The sequence below is a fragment of the Pocillopora verrucosa genome, chromosome 14, assembly GCF_036669915.1.
Source record: "Pocillopora verrucosa isolate sample1 chromosome 14, ASM3666991v2, whole genome shotgun sequence".
NCBI lineage: Eukaryota > Metazoa > Cnidaria > Anthozoa > Scleractinia > Pocilloporidae > Pocillopora > Pocillopora verrucosa.
The window spans coordinates 20,266,909-20,279,084 of record NC_089325.1 but is presented as its reverse complement, the minus strand read 5'-3'; the positions used below and the strand labels follow the sequence as shown (position 1 = coordinate 20,279,084).

At 38.1% G+C, this 12,176-nt stretch overlaps 1 non-coding gene across 1 annotated transcript; it reads right to left on the bottom strand.

The window, feature by feature from the left end:
- Positions 1 to 3,098: 3,098 nt before the first annotated feature.
- Trnai-gau (transfer RNA isoleucine (anticodon GAU)) lies at positions 3,099 to 3,171 on the bottom strand. Its single transcript has one exon. It is a non-coding gene; the product is annotated as a tRNA-Ile (tRNA).
- Positions 3,172 to 12,176: the final 9,005 nt, after the last annotated feature.

Genomic DNA, 12,176 nt, shown 5'->3' with positions numbered 1-12,176 from the left:
CAATCTAGATGCGATCAGGAGCTCTTTTCAGAGCTCACTGAATCCCCGATCGCTCGGTAATCTGAATGCGACCGGGAGCTCTTTTCAGAGCTCACTGAATCCCCGTTCGCCCAGCAATCTGTATGAGATCGGGAGCTCTCTTCAGAACTCACTGAACCCCCGATCGTGTAACAAACTGTCAGTGATCGGGAGCTCTTTTCAGAGCTCGTTGAACCCCCGATCGCTGAGCAAGCTGTATGCGATCGGGAGCTCTTTTCAGAGCTCTTTGAAACCCCATGTAGAGGTCGAACTCACGCACCACGCCCTGCCGACTGAGCCTACAGAAGTCGCATGCCTTTGCCCATCATTGCTGTTAGATGTAAGTTTTTGCCTTTAAGCTTTACTTTTTCCCTGGTGATTTAAATATTATTGAGTTAGAGCTGTTTATATCCAAGGCTGAAGAGCCGGTTTGTAAGGCAAGGAGCTGAGTCAAAAGTTTTAACTGAACTATCTTGAATCTTTCACTCGCTCTGACGATGGGCTAACGCTCGAAACGTCATGCAGCTTTGAAGCTTTAACGATGATCAATTTACGTCATCAACTCAATTGATAATACCAAATTACCCTGTACTCTGGAATCGAGATCCGGACTCTCCACGTCTGGCCATTAATGTTCTGATTCTTCTTTTGAATAACTTGCTATTCTGAATGATGCTAATAATTACCCTGCGTTCGTTGAAGCTTATGGTCTTTTTTTTATTTACGTATTTCTTTTATTAGGTTGTACAAGAGCCTTTTATTTTAAATTTGTGACGATAAATTGTCAACACTTGATGTGTAGGGAACACTAATTATGACAAAGAGAACTATCCCATTTTAGTATAAAAATACTAAAATTTAATAGAGAATCCAGGCATCCGTCCTGGTACCTCCCATATGCTTAGCGGGCGCTCCAAAATTTGAGCTAATTTCCCAACCCGTTTATCACATGGTTTACCACTGTTCCCGTAGATATTTTATCCACATTTCGAGTTTTAACTCACTGCGGACAACAGTTTTCAGGAAACCGACCCATACGGACAAGTGACTCAGCTAGACTTCCTTCAGCCTAACATCATTCATGGCCGGCCACGAGCCATCAGAACTCTGACGAAAAGTGCAAAGCTATTTTATTGCACGAAAGACAGCTTATCCAACGAAAACAAATACGTTGACCCTCTCTCTTTTTTTTGAGAAAAACTAGAACAACGACTACACTCGACAAAACAGACAAATACCTACTAGGTCTGTTGTTGTTGCGTGTGTTTGATCGTACTAACCATCTCTTTATCTGCACCACGCTTTGCCGACTGAAGAATTATTTTTTATCCTATTACGTCTCTCATATTTGCTCAGTAAAACTGAACTGTAAAGATAGTACTGAATTATTGATTCTAAACGGAGTTATCGGATTGAGGAATTAGCTCAAATGGTAGAGCGCCCGCTTTGCATGCGGGAGGTACCGGGATCGATGCCCGGATTCTCCAATTGGTGCGTTTAATCTTTTGTTTATTCTTTGGACAAAGCTTGCCTTATAAAGTATTGACTAAGCATCTCTTTTGTAAACTTCAACATCTGTTTATTTAAACAAAGTTTAGCCACTGTTTAACAAAACCGCGTTCTAAGCCACCTTCACCTCACCCAAACCTTTTATCTGAACATTTGTTTTTGTGTCAAAAGGGCGAAAGCTGATAGTGGAGGGGCATTTATTCAATTAATTCAATCCTCTTCTAGAGAATCCCCGAGGCCTACTGACTGCGTAAAACCGCGGTTTGGGTTACAACTCATGTATTTAACCGACCCCAAATGTCTGAAGAAAGGATGACCAATCGGATACCGATGCTTACGCTACTTCTATAACTCGCTTGTATCGTTATTAATTAACTTGCTCAATAAATGATGAGGAGGATAAAGACCATTTTGAAATTGTGTCTTAGAACGTGTTGTTCTCTTCCAACTCAGACTGGGCACATTCAATTTATGTCACCTGCAGTGTTTGCACAAACATACAGAAAACTTTCCTAACCAACTCGAAACAGTAAGTATTCCAACCTCCAATGTTCTTATGAAAACAAGAGTGTTTAGAAACATAATTATTTGGGTTTGCACAAATTGAAATTTAAATGGATTAAGCAAGTAGTATGTGATAGCGATCGCAATAGTGACTAAAGATCACTTGAGTCTCTCGCAGGGCCTGCAACTTTCCGCGTGTGAGGCGGACGTGATAACCATACACTACAGAAACCTTAACTACGAATAGTTATTAATCTTATCAAACTGAGATAAACAGATAAAGTAATAGATGGAAAACATAAAAAAATTTAAAGTTTTCTACATTCTACATTGAAAATTAGTATTTTTTTTCGAAAAATTTGAAGTGAAAACAGGAGAAACATATGCGCCACGATATTCACGTCAAGTAAACTGTGTAAGCTAAGAGTAGTTTTATTAGATTAATTTGAGGTGCTGTTGGAAACAGATTCCACTGGAGCTCCACTCGAGGATCAAACCAAACTCTCCACCAGGAATCATCGATATAGACAAGCCTTTGAGAATCAGAGTGAAGTAGCATATTAAAGATATTTCTCCAATAGGCGCTGAAAAATCACTGTTGGACAGTGAAGGTTTTCGTGTTGTGGTACGTGGGACGTAACTTAGCCCTAAACCCTGAACCTTATTAAAAAGATCAAAACGTATCAACGTAATTGTTCATTTTGCTCCAAATGAATAAGAGAGAAAGAGAAAAGACCAAACTGGGTCATTAAAGCTGATCTTTTGAGTGTATTTCACCAAATTTTAACATCGGCCAGATCTGAAAAAAGTAGAGGGAGGGCATGAAAATAAGTTTGGGAAAAGGAATGTTTTGGTCTAAATTAAGAAAAAAGCCTTTGAAAAACTTGTTAGCACGTCCTCACAAAGAATTCGTAGGTGCACGAATACCCCTGTTGTTGAAGATTACTAAGCCAATATATTTTGAAAAGTTATCATCAGATTAAATACAGACACCTAGATGAAATGGAAAGTCCTTAACAAATTAATCTTTTGTTCAGATGGCTTTATTGAAACAAAAGAATATTCTCTGGTCCGTGTGAGGATCGAACTCACGACCTTGGCGTTATCAGCACCACGCTCTACCGACTGAGCTAACGGACCTTGCACACGAGAAATGGTAGATGGTAAACAATTGATAATCTGGATATCGATCCCGGCATCTTCCTAATTGTGCAACAGCCCTTCAATTCCTAAATTTAAGAACATTAGACGAGCGACCTTGGCGTTATCAGCACCACGCTCTACCGATTAAGCTAACGGACCTTGCACAAGAGAAATGGTAGATGGTAAACGATTTACAATCTGGATATCGTTCCCGGCACCTTCGTAGTTGTGCACCAGTCTTGCGCGAAAGCGGATGTAAAAAAAAAGAGACTGAAACAACTCAACAAGGATCGTTATTATGTGGATCCTTTTCGAGATGCTAGAGAAGGTTTAAGTAATCATTGTGCAAATATTCAAGTAAACTAGAAATGTCGCAGGTGTTATATTCCTATTGCCAAGTGTTAAATTAGCATAATCGAGTAGAAAAGTTGAACTGAGAAATGGTAATGACATCCGACTTTTATCACATCCGCTGAACACGTGGAGGGTCGCAGGCCCTGCCAGAGACACAAGTGATCTTCTGTCACTATCACGATCGCTATCACATTCTACTTTCTTAATATCTGCACCAATTTCAATTTTTGCAAACCCAAACAATTATGATTTTAAAGACTTTGTTTTCGTAAGAACATTGGAGGTTGGAATACTTACCGATGCGAGTTGGTTAGGAAAGTTTTCTCTATGCTTGTGCAAACACAGCAAATGACCTGAGATCATGATTTGGTATGAAATTTTTTCTGCATACACCACCACCCATGAACACTTTTTGCGTTTCCGCAGCAAAATCTAGGAGTTTCATATCACTTTGTGAACCTCTATGTCGCGATTATTTGCCAAGATTTGAAGTGGTGTTAGCTGCTCTTCAAAGCCACCTCAAACAAAATTAAAATGTAAAATCGTAGCGAAGGAATAATAATATTTCTTCTTGTGAGCAGGTCGTATAGGGAAGGAAAGAGCAAGGTCGACGTAAGATGGGCTAGTGGAAGCGACTGAATGCAACAGTGGCTCTTGCAATATCAAATAGTTCATGGGCTAGGACCCTAAAAAGGGGCATTTGGTACCAAAAAGAGGGAAAAATTCTAACCCTCATTTTTAACAACATTGATTCCTCGAGTTTATTTTGGTATATGATAACCATGCCAAATGAGTAGCTTTATCAAGATTATCACGTGATTAAATGACGTCACTCATTTTGGCTAAATAGGTAGACTTGGTACGAAGATGGCTATTAACAATTAAACGGAAACCTGAAAATGTTTCAAACATGGATTTTTTAGTTATTAAAAACCTCAAAAGTTGTTTTCAAACTTAATTTCCAGCGACGTTTGGAACAACAGGAACTTTTCCAATGGGGTTTTCCTTCCCTATCTGGACTGAAAATCCTCCAGATTTTATATATTTGAAAGGGTGTTCTTCTTCAAGGTGAGACATCTCAGAGACATATGCCGACAATTAACGAGCATAGTTAAGATTTTCGTAAGCAAAACACCAAGGAATCATTTTTCTTATGGCTGTTTGATGTAGCTCTCAGTCTCCCTCTCTGGATGCTCTCAGAAAATTCAGAAGAATCTCTACCATATAAATATAAGACATTCAGAAGCTAGACAGCTTCCCATTACTGCCATGAAGATAGTCCAGGTAATTGTCATAAAGCACAGTGAACTCTGAGAACCGTTGACTTGACATGACAGTATCGGATTCCCTCTGACATATATCATACTGGTTATTTATCCCCTTGAAACCTTTCACGTCTCAATAAACAACCAATATTCTAGCACAAATGAGTCCTACGCACCTGTCGAGGGAGCTCGACAGGTGCCATCTTGGATTTACCCATGCTGCCATCTTGGATTTATCCATGATGCAATGAGAATTACACTGTTGGTTCTTTTCTTGTTTGTCGTCTAATCCTTTTACAAATTTTTACTTCTGACAACTCCGAGGGAAAAAACACAAATGTTTTCCTCTTTTTTACTATCTAAAAATCTCATAAAACGATCGTGACCATATATTTAAGGGTTTTATTCTGAGCCTCGTTTCCATGCTGAAGCTGTTTTTTGCGAAATTTTAAATCGAAAAATCTCCCTCAAAGCTACTCATCCACAAAGGTTATCATACAAATTGAAAAACACCTTAGGCAGTAGTATCACATGATGACACTTAGATTTTGTCCTTCGGTTTGGTCCCGAAAAGTGGCCTGGCCCATGGACTAAGAGCTTTCCCGTTTACCTGAAATTCTCGAACTTCAGAGCTATGGTATATAGTCTCAGAGTATTAATTTACACATTTCATCTGATTATGATTTTTTTTTGGGTCACTCATGAAAAATGAATTTGAAGCATTTTCCAGGAGATTTATTGTGCCCTTCTTTGTTCAGACCCGTCACAATTATTATGCATTTCCTGCTTGTCTTACATCCCCATTTTATTATTGTGTCTGGCCTGTTGATCTAGTGGCACGATTCTCGCTTCGGGTGCGAGAGGTCCCGAGTTCGACTCCCGGACAGGCCCCTATTGCCCATGATTGTTTACAAGTTATTGTTAAAGGAGAGAATATCTAGAAAGACGACTCCAAAAATTTCTTATCCAATTACTTTTCTTTCAGTTTGTTTTAAATCACCCTCAATTAATTCAACTTTCAATAGCGACAGTGAATACCTATCTAAATGTTCTGAGTTGTTTCTTGGCGCGCACAGATACCAATTTTCTAAATTTAAAGAAATTCACAAGATTTTGTCTTTAGATATTTTCATAGAATCGAATATTCATACAGGTTTTTACCGTCGCCATAGAAATTAAATTAATTGAATGTGCCTTAAGACAATTGTTAGAAAAATTTAATTGGTGGTCTGAGTTCGAAGAGAACAAAACTTTCTTCGATACAATTTCAAAATGGTCTTTATCCTCCTCATCAATTCTTGAGCAAGTTAATTTATAACGATACACGCGAGTTATAGAAGTAGCGTAGCCTCCGTATCCGCTTGGTCATCCTTTCCTTGGACATTGGGGTCGGTTATTTACACGAGCTCTAACCCAAACCGCGGTTTTCCGCTATGTATAGGCCGTGGGGATTCTCTATAGGAGGGTTGATTTAATTGCGTAAATGTCCCTCCACTATCAGCTTTTGACCCTTTTGACAAAAAATAATGTTCAGATAAAAAGTTCGCCTGAGGTGAAGATGGCGTAGAACACGGTTTTGTTAAAGAGTGGCTAAACTTTGTTTAAATAACCAGATGTTGAAGTTTACAAAAGAGATTCATAGTCAACACTTTACAAGCTTTTTCCAAGGAATAAACAAAAGAATACCGGTACCTCCCGCATGCAAAGCGAGTGCTCTACCATTTTAGCTAATTTCCCAATAATCAATAATTCAATATTATTTTGACAGATCAGTTTTATTGAGTAAATATGAGAGACGTGATGTGATATAATTCTTCAGTCGGCAAAGCGTGATGCAGATAACTAAATGGTTAGTACGATCAAACACACGCACCAACGACGGACCTAATAAGTCTTTGTCTGTTTTGTCTAGTGTACTGATTGTTGTAGTTTTTCTTTAAAAAGAGAGAGGGTCAACGTATTTGTTTTCGTTGGATAGGCTGTCCTTCGTGTAATAAAATAGCCTTGCACTTCTCCTTAGAGTTCTGATAGCCTGTGGCCGGCCATGAATGATCTCGGGCTGAAGGATGTCTAGCCAAGTCACTTGTCCGTATGGGTCGGTTTCCTGTAAAATGTTGTCCACTGTGAGTTTTAACTTGAAATGTTAATAAAATATAAAAATTGTGGACAAAAACAAATTACATACGTTCACAACCTTTCAAAATCAACAATAACCGAATTGTTGAAGCTTTAAACCATACGCTGACATCAAACTTAATAGAAGATACATGGAAAGACAAAATGTTAATTGATCGTCATCCCAACTGATAAGTATACCAGCCTTGTGAAATTGGTCATGAGGTGACCAACGTTGTCGCTATAATCAACCCGAAATCTTTTAAAAGTTAAGCATGAACACTTTGGAACTTGCGGATAGATAATTTGTTGTGGCATATCATTTTTTTTTAGGAAAATATGCTTGAGAAATGAATTGAGCAGAAATCATATAATTTCCATGACTGCTATCAAAATGCATGCACATAATTTTATTCTGTACGCGGCTTAACATTGCCACTATAGCTAGTGTACCCAATCAGGAATAATTTGCCCGCGAAATTTTCTTGTCCATTTATCTTTGTTGGTAAGCGGAGGGGTACCCGAGAAGTAAGGAATCACTTCTTCATTCCCATATTTCTATCGTCCTTCAGCATCTTCCTGTGTGTTTTGACCAGTCACTTGAAGAAACTCGGGTTATGTATTTCCCAAGGTGACACGATTTAAAAGTACATCAGAGTAAGCTCTGCACCGTACAATACTGTAGCCACCTAATCTTCTGGCCAGCGGTGGAATCTGCATAATTAGGATTTGCTATTGGAAAGAAAAAGCGATATAAATGTCTCGGATAGATATTTATTCAGATTAAGTACCGACTTTTCGATTATCGGAAAGGAAATCCGGTCTCCCGCGTGGCAAGCGAGGATACTCACAACTATACTACCGAAAGTCTTACGAGAGACAAGATATGGATGGAAGGCTAGTGCAACTTTCCACTTGTATCTAGAAAACACCACTCGCTCTGGAACTACTGTTGGAAAAGTTAACTGATCGTGATCCTCACTGTTACACTTTCCGGTAATAATAACAGAAATAGATTGTACAAACACTGAGACAACAACAGGGAAAGTGGAATAGGTCACTAACATGGACGACAGATAAGGAGCAGTCATTTGCTTACACACCTGCTACCAGCTACGCATCAAAACAACAGTAACATATTTTTTAAGGGTTTCGTATAACTGGCCTGTTGATTTAATTATTCTCGCTTTGGGTGCGAGAGGTCCTTGGTTCGACTCTCGGTCAGGCCCGCTTTTGTCGTGGAATTTGATGTGAGCAGCGTTTTTGTTCCTACATTTAGGTAATTTAAGACGAAGGAAAGACTAACTTAAGCGATGTAGTAAAAACCAGAAAACATATATCGTGAATATCATATTTTGCTTCGCTCCAAACAGGCTACTCCATTTGCAAGAAACAAAGCCAAAACTCATTGTTCTTCGCATGAAATAGCTTCAAAGGAAGGACTAAAGCGCGGCATCAAGATAAATGCTAGAGATCAACGTCTTACACGGATGTTTGATATCTTCGAAGAAAATACAAATGAAAATTTCAAATTTTCTCTAAAATAACTTTGCGAAATTACCTCATGTGGAATTTATTTCTTGCGTGTGCATAAAGCAATTTTACGAGCACACGTGGTGGACCTATTTTTTCATTTCGTTCTTGGTTTCTGTTGGGAGCAATGAACATCACTCGTGCGAATCCCGACAAATAATCACAAGAATGAGGTTGAAAATGGAAATTATAGTTACGTCGATAGCGGAAATACGAACACGAGTAAATAGTGCAGCGAAGGTGTCATACCAACAAGTTTATTAATCTGGTCTTTACATGATAGAACGATACAGACTGAGTAGACACCGGTAAGCACGTGTTTTAGTTTATCTCAGCCTCAAAATACTCGGAAAAAAATTCAACGAATGGTTATAAAACTTGGATTTCTGATGTTGCAGACGATTGTGACAGTCTTTTGTTTGTGGCAGGGTGCTAAGCGGACGTTATTACCATTACACTACAGAAACTTGCTTCGAATAAGCTGACGAATAAGCAGAATTTGGAGGGTGCTATGGGAACGGGCTCGGTTGTTTCTGTTTTTCATTTGTTTCTCACTTCTGTTGCTGACTAGCTGATAAAGTTGGGCTGTCAGGGAGTCACGCGAGTTACGCACGCTCGAACGTTTCATTTTAAGTTCATGTTTGGTAGTCATTCAAGAGTCAAAGTATCAATTTTCAACAAAATCATAGACAGCGGAAAGACGTCGAAGACGCATAGACAGAACAAACGACATGGTTTCGCGAAATTATGTAAAATTTACCTCATACGAATAAATTTTGCGATTTTTTTGCCAAACGTGCACGTAATTTTTCATCTTGCCTTATTTTTCTGTGCTACGAATCCCGGCATACAGGGCTTGACAAGGCCAAATCAAATTACAAGACGGAAAGACTTTTCTCGAGTAGATGATACAGCAAAGTTTTCATTCCAACAAGTGTCGTTTGTTGATCTGAAGTCTGCATGAACATAAAGAAACCGTTCAGACTGACTCGCAAACCGGTAGGTGTTTCTTAGTTTACCTCAGGCTCAGTATACTTAGAAAGAATGAGGTTCTCATGAAAAGAAGAGTATCACAAAACTGAAATTTAATTTACTGAATTTGGAATTATTAATTATTCTCACAAGGAAGAATAAATAATTCACAGGAGGTAAAAATGTTTAATACAGTTTGTAATGATTGTGAAGGCTGCACACGTGGTGTCTACCCATCCTCCGATCAAAATGCTTATATATCGAAAGTGTTTCTAGCAGATAACCACTACACTACAGAAACTTCGGCGGTACTCACTATTAAATTTTTTGGATTATATTTTTTTAATATCCAAAATGAATAAACGAATAAGTGACGAGGAAAAACATACAAGGTGATTCACACGAAAGTTAAACTGTGCCTAGTAAGAAGATCTCGTCGTGGAATTTTAAGGAAAAGTGGCCACAGTTAGGTGCAAAAGATGCCCTAAATGAGTATCCATACAGACAAGCCTTTGAGAATATGAATGAAGTAGTACATATCAATTAACTAAGCATGTCTTTTAGTCATTCTTCTGAAGAGTAGCTTAGTCATGCCATCCTTTTCCTTATGCGTTCAAATTTTTATTATTTTTCGGCAATATTATTGACAGATAATCACCTTGAAAGTGAACAAAGATAACCTATGGTAGGCCCTCGATTAGATTTCTATCTCAGGAAAAAAAATTATTATGATAAGAGGATGATGATGAAACTTGGATTTCTTATAGTGCAAATGATTGTGACAAAAGTTGTTTCGACTTTGGCTGCCTTGATAAAATAGATGAAAAACGTGATCACGAATTTATTTTGGTACATTCTATATCCTTCGTGGCCCATCGCAAAATCAGCTTTATCCTGTTTTTTTTCTGAGGTTTCTGTGACACAGCTGACATTCCTTTTAGGAATCTCGACAAAATTTAACTTACAAACGGTAGGTGAACTTGTGCTCAAATTAGGTATTTTAGCATTTCGGTCCATCTCAGACTAAATGACTCCTTAAAAAGAAAGGTTATTATGAGTTTTTGATAGAATTTGAAAACTAAAGAAGATTTCAAACCACAGACGCATCAATATACTTAGGCTTAAGTAAAGGCCTTCAACCCCTCTGCTTAATGAAATACACGATTTAGGAATAATATTGTGAGCCTTATTGAAGGCACTACAAGCTTTAATTTTTAAAATCGAAGTATGCTCAGGCGTTGCACAAGCATTTATTACTGATTGAAGATAGAGAGTTTCTCAAAAGAAGCATCACGAGTATATACGAGAGAACCCGGGTGCCTCCTGCCTGTTAGACGGGTGCTCTACAACTTGAGCTAGTTTGAAGACGCTCTCTCCCCTGCGTTCATTGTACTTACAGTCTTCAATTCCATGTGTCGAATCTATCGCTGGGTGAACTCGACCTCATCAAAAAGACAAAAAGATGGAAATGGTCGTTCAGTGATGATATTAAAAGATAATCTTTCTGGAGAATCCGGGTATCGATCCCGATAGTTCTCGCGTGCAAAGCAGACGCTCTACCTTTTGTTAGACAACTTTTCTAACTTTTCCTAGACCCACTTAACAGAGAAAATATGCCTTTTGATATTTCTTCGATATTTTCCTGTTTGACAAACTATCTTTTGACCCTTTGAAATGTACTCTGTTATTATTTCAAGTCAGAATAAAATTATTCAAGAACTATTGTACAATTTACTTTTTCCAAAGTAACGTAAGAAAAGCAAAAATGAAAATTCGTACTTAATCCGTCATATTTTGCAACATTTTAAGACTATTACTTGACCCTGAGTGTATTGAAAACACATACATATGAATCAACTATCCACATCCCCCCCCTAAAGATCACGAGAAACAGTGAAGCAATGATTTAATTTGAACCTTGAAAGCATCACAAGGTTTGAGTTAACTCTAGCTTCTTTCTTTCGCATGTTTCAGTTTGACAAATCAAGCCAGGGGCTGGTTGTTTTTTATAAAACGAAAAATGAAAAAAAGAAACAAATGTGGAAGGTTCACATTTGCAATTTTTTAAGCTTATGATGTTTCAAGGTTTAAATCAAATCTTTGCTTCACTAACAAGGGAGATAAAATAAAAATGGTATTTCTTTCAGTCTATAACAACTTTTTTTAAAATTGCGTGTAGTTACTTAAATGATACTTACCTTGCCAATGGAGTGTTCAAATACCAAAGATGATATTCATGAGTTTTTGGAACCCATAACATATAATTACTTCATCCTTTTTTAATTCAGTTCATGTTCTGTCAACTAAATATTTAACAGAAGGTTACTTGTTATTGGTAAATATTTTCATTCAAATAAATTAAACTCTGTTGAATGTTTCCGATCATGATAAAGCAACCACAACAGGCAATGGTCATTCTTCTGACATTTGATCAAAAGCCAGTCAGCTTTGCTCAAACGAGCCCTTGAGATATGGCTGACCATCAGAGGTTTGTGCGTCAAACTATGGGCAAAAAGCAAAACATAATACAATGGAGAATCCGGGTTTCGATCCCGGTACCTTCCGCATGCAAAGCGGACGCTCTGCCACTTGATATACAGTTACAAAAATTACATTGCGTGATGGTTTTGTCGTGTCGATAACAGACTTGTAAAGTCGAATTTGAAATACAAAGGGGGAGAAGAAAAGAAAAGAAATGTTCCAGTCATCACTTGAACTTGCCACATTTCAAGAGTGTAGCCTTTCTACGAATTTCTTTGCACA